At 55.2% G+C, this 7,897-nt stretch overlaps 2 non-coding genes across 2 annotated transcripts; both read left to right on the forward strand.

Annotated features, from left to right (window-relative positions):
* The first annotated feature begins 3,108 nt into the window (after positions 1–3,108).
* LOC147659448 (5S ribosomal RNA) lies at positions 3,109–3,227 on the forward strand. The gene has a single exon (XR_015307260.1). It is a non-coding gene; the product is annotated as a 5S ribosomal RNA (ribosomal RNA).
* A 4,170-nt stretch (positions 3,228–7,397) lies between these two features.
* On the forward strand, positions 7,398–7,516 carry LOC147659449 (5S ribosomal RNA). Its single transcript, XR_015307261.1, has one exon. It is a non-coding gene; the product is annotated as a 5S ribosomal RNA (ribosomal RNA).
* The last annotated feature ends 381 nt before the right edge of the window (positions 7,517–7,897 follow it).

Genomic DNA, 7,897 nt, shown 5'->3' on the forward strand with positions numbered 1-7,897 from the left:
CTCCCCCTCTCCTGGACCCCATTCATATTCGAATCCCAGTTTTCCCTTTCCCTAAAAAACGCCAACTACTTTATAAGCCGGCCCACATTCCCCTCCCCAACACCCAGCTCTGCAGGTTGAAAGGGAGGGAGGGAGGGATGGATGGATGGATGGACACACACACACACACACACACACGTTACAACTTTACTTTCTTAATAAATCATTGTCACTAGATCGTATTTATTAATCAAGTATATATTCACTCACTGCTCTATCTCACACGCTGAGGAGCAGTCACACTCGGTCCCCGTGTTCTCTCTTCACGCACTCGCCAATCTCTCTCAAACAGACGCATGTATTTCTCTCCCACGCACATGCATTTCACCCTCGCTCTCTCTCACACTCCAAGCTGATTCCCCTTCTACATCTCCATCACACACGCCTGCCCACTACGGTTGCCCTTCTTTTCGCACATTCGCCACTCTCTCCTTCACACTTTGAGGCAAAACTCACTCACACCCAGCCCTCTTGCTCCCGCCTAGAAACACACACACACTCCGTCACACATACATATAGTATTCTACAAGCAGGGCAAGTAACTTTGGTCACGGCGAGCGTTCACTGACGTCACCTTCATCATGGGGCTGTGGCGCGCGGCGGAGACGTCACCGTGAGCGTGCACGTCGGCAGCTCCGCGACTTACTCACGCGCGCGACGAAATCCCATGCGCGAGTGGCCAGTTCTTGTCTCTCCTTCTCCCATTGACGATGCTGGGCGCTTGGCCAGCTCTTGTCTCCACTCGTTGTCAGCTGAGCCGACGACTATAGTTCTCGCAGCGAGAGCGCGCTTTCACGTGCTTTTCGCAGACGAGACCTAAAAAGCGACACTCAACTGCTGCTGCAGGGCTCGGGGAGCTGCCAGGAGGGTTGGGACTGCTACCTTGGTCAGCCAATGAGGGGAGGCAGCAGTCCCTCACTGGTCACAGAGCAGGATGGGGGACAGAGTCAGCGACAGACACTCGGCCGTTGGCACTTCAGGGCTTAAAAACGAAGCGCCCCGCTACGAGGCTATCACGGACGCTCTCCCTTGTCACGAGGGGGAGGGCCTCCAGGACATTTGCTGAGCTGAGGAGGTCAGGCCCACCGGAGCTGTGCCGTCCTCAGCCCAGCAAACTTCAGCTTAGGCAGCCGGGAGCCTGTGCATTTAGCGCATGTTCAGCTCCTGGCTGCCTGGCCTGAACATAAAGAGTGTTTGTCTAGCTGTCCTTTCTTCAGCCTGACGTGCAATCTTTTTCTCCAAAAAGGGCGGGGCAGGGCCTCACTGCCCTTAAGGAGGGGCGGCTGCTGAAGTCAGGCCGCTTACAAGGAGGACCCTTCACCCAGGCAGCACTCAGTCCCTCCTCTGAGTCTCTCTTCTCTATGCACACTGGGGCGGGCCCTGGACATGGATGTGATGTGCATATCAGGCCTCTGTCCCGGATAAATAGGAAAAGGAAACTTGCAGCCAGAGCTGCACAGAAAAAAAAGTGTCACTCCAATGTTTCTGCGGGCGAGCCAGAGTTGAAGAGCGGTAGCCCGGCAGGCGCTGCCACATAGAGCAGTGGCCTGATAGAGTGCCTTAGAGGCCAGTGCAAAGCAAGGCTAGGCACTTGGGGGCAGTTTTACAAGCCCCTTGCGCCTCTTTTACACCGCCGTTGCGACGCAGTGGCGGCGCAAAGCCAGCGCCACTCTGCGGGGTATTTACAACGTGACGCATCTGGGAGATGCATCACGTTGTAAAGCCCTGCACCACATGTAGGCGTTACGGCGCAAGAACGCCTCCCAAAAGTGGCTGAGTGAAATCGACAAGATTTCAGTCAGCTACTTTTAAGGCCATGCTGCGTCAAAACCCTGCGCCTGCTTGAAGCAGGCGTAAGGTTTGACGCAGCATTTCAAGGATAGGGCACCCCCGAGCCTTGCTGGAGCTGCGTCGCGCCTGCGACGCAACTCCAGCAATGCGCCGCCTTTACGGCAGCAGATGCGTCACGCATCTGTCCATTTTTGCCCCATGGTGCGGCGCATCCATGGTGGCGCAGCCGTGACGCACAATAACTGGCGCATCCCTGCTGCCGATATGCAGGGATGCGCCAGTTATTGTAAATGTGCCCCAACGTGAAAAGCCCAGGCTGCGGCTTTGCTAGCTCTCCGGCTGGCACCTGAAGGGAGGTCGGAGCCAGTGTGTGATTGGAAAAGAAGCGAGTGCAAGGCTGGAGGAAGATTTGGCTATCTGTAGCAAGCTTGCCAAGGGTTGTTGGAGTGAAGCGTGCAAGTGAGGTGCAGTGCAGCAGGTTCCAGAGTGGAGGGGGTTGCCAGCACAAGAGACCTGAAGCGGCAGCCTCTCATGCCTACGGCCATACCTGTAGGTATGTTGCCACTCGCTGACACCAAGCTCGGCCCTTGCACAATCACACCTAATCTAACTCGCTAAGAGCACTTTTAAAAAAAAAAAGAAAAAACATATTCTGCTCTCCTCCTCTCCTCTCCGCTTTTTTTTCCTTCTTTTTTTTTTCATGTATTTTATACAAAATCCGGCATGGAGTTTACAATATGCCTGGCCCTTAACTGTAAACTCGAAAACTGAAAGAAAAGGAAGAAAAGCTTTGCCCTAGGACAGAGGGCTCCCAGTGGGGAGCTGCTGCAAGCTGCTGCTGCTGATGATGGGCAGCGCCGGCCCCGGTTCCGGGCCCCCCTCTCTCGGCTGGGAGCGAGCAGGGGGCTGCTGAGGCAGAGAGCCAGGCGGGTGACCTGAAGGGCCCTGGACTACTCGGGCCCTCACCTCACTCGCTCAGTGCAAAGCAAGAAGTGCCTGGAGGCCAGTGCGAAGCAAGGCTAGGCGCTTGTTAAATGAAAAGGCCAGGCTGCTGGTGTGCTGGTGCTGCTGCTGCTGCTAGTGCCGGCCCCTTTCTTTAGAAGGGCGGTCCCAGCTTCAGCAAGCGCGAGAGATGGCCGTGCTTGGCCGTGTGCAGGAACTTTGAAAGGGAGGGCAGGTGTTTAAAGGGACTGGAAGTGTTTAAATGCACTGGAAGGGAGCCTGGTGACGTGACAGGGGCTGGCTCAGCACAAGAGGCCTGCACCGGCAGGCTCTCGTGCCTACGGCCATACCACCCTGAATGCGCCCGATCTCGTCCGATCTCGGAAGCTAAGCAGGGTCGGGCCTGGTTAGTACTTGGATGGGAGACCGCCTGGGAATACCAGGTGCTGTAGGCATTTTGCTTCTCGCTAGAGGCACTTCTGGTTTTTTCTTCTTCTGTTTTTTGGGGGTGGGGGCATTTCTTCTATTCTTTTATTGTATCTTTCTTCAAAAAGAAAACGCCATCAAGTCCACAACACGCAGGGTCCATAACTTTCCATTCGGAAATTGAAAATTCGGCTGAACTTTACACTGGGTCAAAAAAGATGAAACCCTTTGCCCCAAGATAGGACAGGGGACAGGGGACAGGGGACCCACCCCCCAGCGCAGGGTTTTCTTCTGCTGCTGCTGGGCTGCTCCGGGTGCAGGATCGGTTCCTGGTCGCCCTCTTTTGGCCTTCCCCAGTAGCCCGGGAGCAGGGGGAGGGCTGAGGCAGAGAGGCAGGCAGCGAGTGCCGTTCAGTACAACCGAGAAGGGGCGCACACGCATACACACTCACTTACACTCATGCATTCACATGCAGACACTCGTACCCCCCCCCCCCCCCCTTTCGGGAGACTCACTCACAAATACACATACACTCATACATACTAACACGCACGAACCAAACAGTCAATAAACAAGCATTTACAACGCAATAGGGGGCGCAGCATTAAAGTTTGAGTTACTGGCATTGTAAATGACAATGCTTTGCATTAACCTTTTTTTATTTTTATTTGCAATTGGTATATAAACATTGTTTGTGAATGGTTAGCTGATGTGGTGGTGTCCCCGAGTGATGTGGTGGTGTCCCTGAGTGACGTGGTGGTACCCTTGAGTGGTGTCTCTGAGTGATGTGGTGGTGTCCCTGAGTGATGCGGTGGTGTTCCTGAGTGAAATGGTGTTTGAGGGTGAGGGTGTGAGGGTGAGAGGGTTGTGAGGGTGAGGGGTGTGAGGCTGTAAGGGCGAGTGAGGGTGTGTGAGGGTGAGTGAGCGTGTGTGAGGGTGAGGGTGTGTGAGGGTGAGGGTGTGTGAGGGTGAGTGATGGTGGGTGAGGGTGAGTGAGGGTGTGTGAGGGTCAGAGGGTGCTGCTTTGGAGGAGGGCGTGAAAACATATGTCAGTGCCCGTGGTCAAAGCAATTAAGATGTAATCCACCATTCTCCCCCTCTCCTGGACCCCATTCATATTCGAATCCCAGTTTTCCCTTTCCCTAAAAAACGCCAACTACTTTATAAGCCGGCCCACATTCCCCTCCCCAACACCCAGCTCTGCAGGTTGAAAGGGAGGGAGGGAGGGATGGATGGATGGATGGACACACACACACACACACACACACGTTACAACTTTACTTTCTTAATAAATCATTGTCACTAGATCGTATTTATTAATCAAGTATATATTCACTCACTGCTCTATCTCACACGCTGAGGAGCAGTCACACTCGGTCCCCGTGTTCTCTCTTCACGCACTCGCCAATCTCTCTCAAACAGACGCATGTATTTCTCTCCCACGCACATGCATTTCACCCTCGCTCTCTCTCACACTCCAAGCTGATTCCCCTTCTACATCTCCATCACACACGCCTGCCCACTACGGTTGCCCTTCTTTTCGCACATTCGCCACTCTCTCCTTCACACTTTGAGGCAAAACTCACTCACACCCAGCCCTCTTGCTCCCGCCTAGAAACACACACACACTCCGTCACACATACATATAGTATTCTACAAGCAGGGCAAGTAACTTTGGTCACGGCGAGCGTTCACTGACGTCACCTTCATCATGGGGCTGTGGCGCGCGGCGGAGACGTCACCGTGAGCGTGCACGTCGGCAGCTCCGCGACTTACTCACGCGCGCGACGAAATCCCATGCGCGAGTGGCCAGTTCTTGTCTCTCCTTCTCCCATTGACGATGCTGGGCGCTTGGCCAGCTCTTGTCTCCACTCGTTGTCAGCTGAGCCGACGACTATAGTTCTCGCAGCGAGAGCGCGCTTTCACGTGCTTTTCGCAGACGAGACCTAAAAAGCGACACTCAACTGCTGCTGCAGGGCTCGGGGAGCTGCCAGGAGGGTTGGGACTGCTACCTTGGTCAGCCAATGAGGGGAGGCAGCAGTCCCTCACTGGTCACAGAGCAGGATGGGGGACAGAGTCAGCGACAGACACTCGGCCGTTGGCACTTCAGGGCTTAAAAACGAAGCGCCCCGCTACGAGGCTATCACGGACGCTCTCCCTTGTCACGAGGGGGAGGGCCTCCAGGACATTTGCTGAGCTGAGGAGGTCAGGCCCACCGGAGCTGTGCCGTCCTCAGCCCAGCAAACTTCAGCTTAGGCAGCCGGGAGCCTGTGCATTTAGCGCATGTTCAGCTCCTGGCTGCCTGGCCTGAACATAAAGAGTGTTTGTCTAGCTGTCCTTTCTTCAGCCTGACGTGCAATCTTTTTCTCCAAAAAGGGCGGGGCAGGGCCTCACTGCCCTTAAGGAGGGGCGGCTGCTGAAGTCAGGCCGCTTACAAGGAGGACCCTTCACCCAGGCAGCACTCAGTCCCTCCTCTGAGTCTCTCTTCTCTATGCACACTGGGGCGGGCCCTGGACATGGATGTGATGTGCATATCAGGCCTCTGTCCCGGATAAATAGGAAAAGGAAACTTGCAGCCAGAGCTGCACAGAAAAAAAAGTGTCACTCCAATGTTTCTGCGGGCGAGCCAGAGTTGAAGAGCGGTAGCCCGGCAGGCGCTGCCACATAGAGCAGTGGCCTGATAGAGTGCCTTAGAGGCCAGTGCAAAGCAAGGCTAGGCACTTGGGGGCAGTTTTACAAGCCCCTTGCGCCTCTTTTACACCGCCGTTGCGACGCAGTGGCGGCGCAAAGCCAGCGCCACTCTGCGGGGTATTTACAACGTGACGCATCTGGGAGATGCATCACGTTGTAAAGCCCTGCACCACATGTAGGCGTTACGGCGCAAGAACGCCTCCCAAAAGTGGCTGAGTGAAATCGACAAGATTTCAGTCAGCTACTTTTAAGGCCATGCTGCGTCAAAACCCTGCGCCTGCTTGAAGCAGGCGTAAGGTTTGACGCAGCATTTCAAGGATAGGGCACCCCCGAGCCTTGCTGGAGCTGCGTCGCGCCTGCGACGCAACTCCAGCAATGCGCCGCCTTTACGGCAGCAGATGCGTCACGCATCTGTCCATTTTTGCCCCATGGTGCGGCGCATCCATGGTGGCGCAGCCGTGACGCACAATAACTGGCGCATCCCTGCTGCCGATATGCAGGGATGCGCCAGTTATTGTAAATGTGCCCCAACGTGAAAAGCCCAGGCTGCGGCTTTGCTAGCTCTCCGGCTGGCACCTGAAGGGAGGTCGGAGCCAGTGTGTGATTGGAAAAGAAGCGAGTGCAAGGCTGGAGGAAGATTTGGCTATCTGTAGCAAGCTTGCCAAGGGTTGTTGGAGTGAAGCGTGCAAGTGAGGTGCAGTGCAGCAGGTTCCAGAGTGGAGGGGGTTGCCAGCACAAGAGACCTGAAGCGGCAGCCTCTCATGCCTACGGCCATACCTGTAGGTATGTTGCCACTCGCTGACACCAAGCTCGGCCCTTGCACAATCACACCTAATCTAACTCGCTAAGAGCACTTTTAAAAAAAAAAAGAAAAAACATATTCTGCTCTCCTCCTCTCCTCTCCGCTTTTTTTTCCTTCTTTTTTTTTTCATGTATTTTATACAAAATCCGGCATGGAGTTTACAATATGCCTGGCCCTTAACTGTAAACTCGAAAACTGAAAGAAAAGGAAGAAAAGCTTTGCCCTAGGACAGAGGGCTCCCAGTGGGGAGCTGCTGCAAGCTGCTGCTGCTGATGATGGGCAGCGCCGGCCCCGGTTCCGGGCCCCCCTCTCTCGGCTGGGAGCGAGCAGGGGGCTGCTGAGGCAGAGAGCCAGGCGGGTGACCTGAAGGGCCCTGGACTACTCGGGCCCTCACCTCACTCGCTCAGTGCAAAGCAAGAAGTGCCTGGAGGCCAGTGCGAAGCAAGGCTAGGCGCTTGTTAAATGAAAAGGCCAGGCTGCTGGTGTGCTGGTGCTGCTGCTGCTGCTAGTGCCGGCCCCTTTCTTTAGAAGGGCGGTCCCAGCTTCAGCAAGCGCGAGAGATGGCCGTGCTTGGCCGTGTGCAGGAACTTTGAAAGGGAGGGCAGGTGTTTAAAGGGACTGGAAGTGTTTAAATGCACTGGAAGGGAGCCTGGTGACGTGACAGGGGCTGGCTCAGCACAAGAGGCCTGCACCGGCAGGCTCTCGTGCCTACGGCCATACCACCCTGAATGCGCCCGATCTCGTCCGATCTCGGAAGCTAAGCAGGGTCGGGCCTGGTTAGTACTTGGATGGGAGACCGCCTGGGAATACCAGGTGCTGTAGGCATTTTGCTTCTCGCTAGAGGCACTTCTGGTTTTTTCTTCTTCTGTTTTTTGGGGGTGGGGGCATTTCTTCTATTCTTTTATTGTATCTTTCTTCAAAAAGAAAACGCCATCAAGTCCACAACACGCAGGGTCCATAACTTTCCATTCGGAAATTGAAAATTCGGCTGAACTTTACACTGGGTCAAAAAAGATGAAACCCTTTGCCCCAAGATAGGACAGGGGACAGGGGACAGGGGACCCACCCCCCAGCGCAGGGTTTTCTTCTGCTGCTGCTGGGCTGCTCCGGGTGCAGGATCGGTTCCTGGTCGCCCTCTTTTGGCCTTCCCCAGTAGCCCGGGAGCAGGGGGAGGGCTGAGGCAGAGAGGCAGGCAGCGAGTGCCGT

Source organism: Lissotriton vulgaris, unplaced genomic scaffold, assembly GCF_964263255.1.
Source record: "Lissotriton vulgaris unplaced genomic scaffold, aLisVul1.2 SCAFFOLD_2573, whole genome shotgun sequence".
Lineage (NCBI taxonomy): Eukaryota > Metazoa > Chordata > Amphibia > Caudata > Salamandridae > Lissotriton > Lissotriton vulgaris.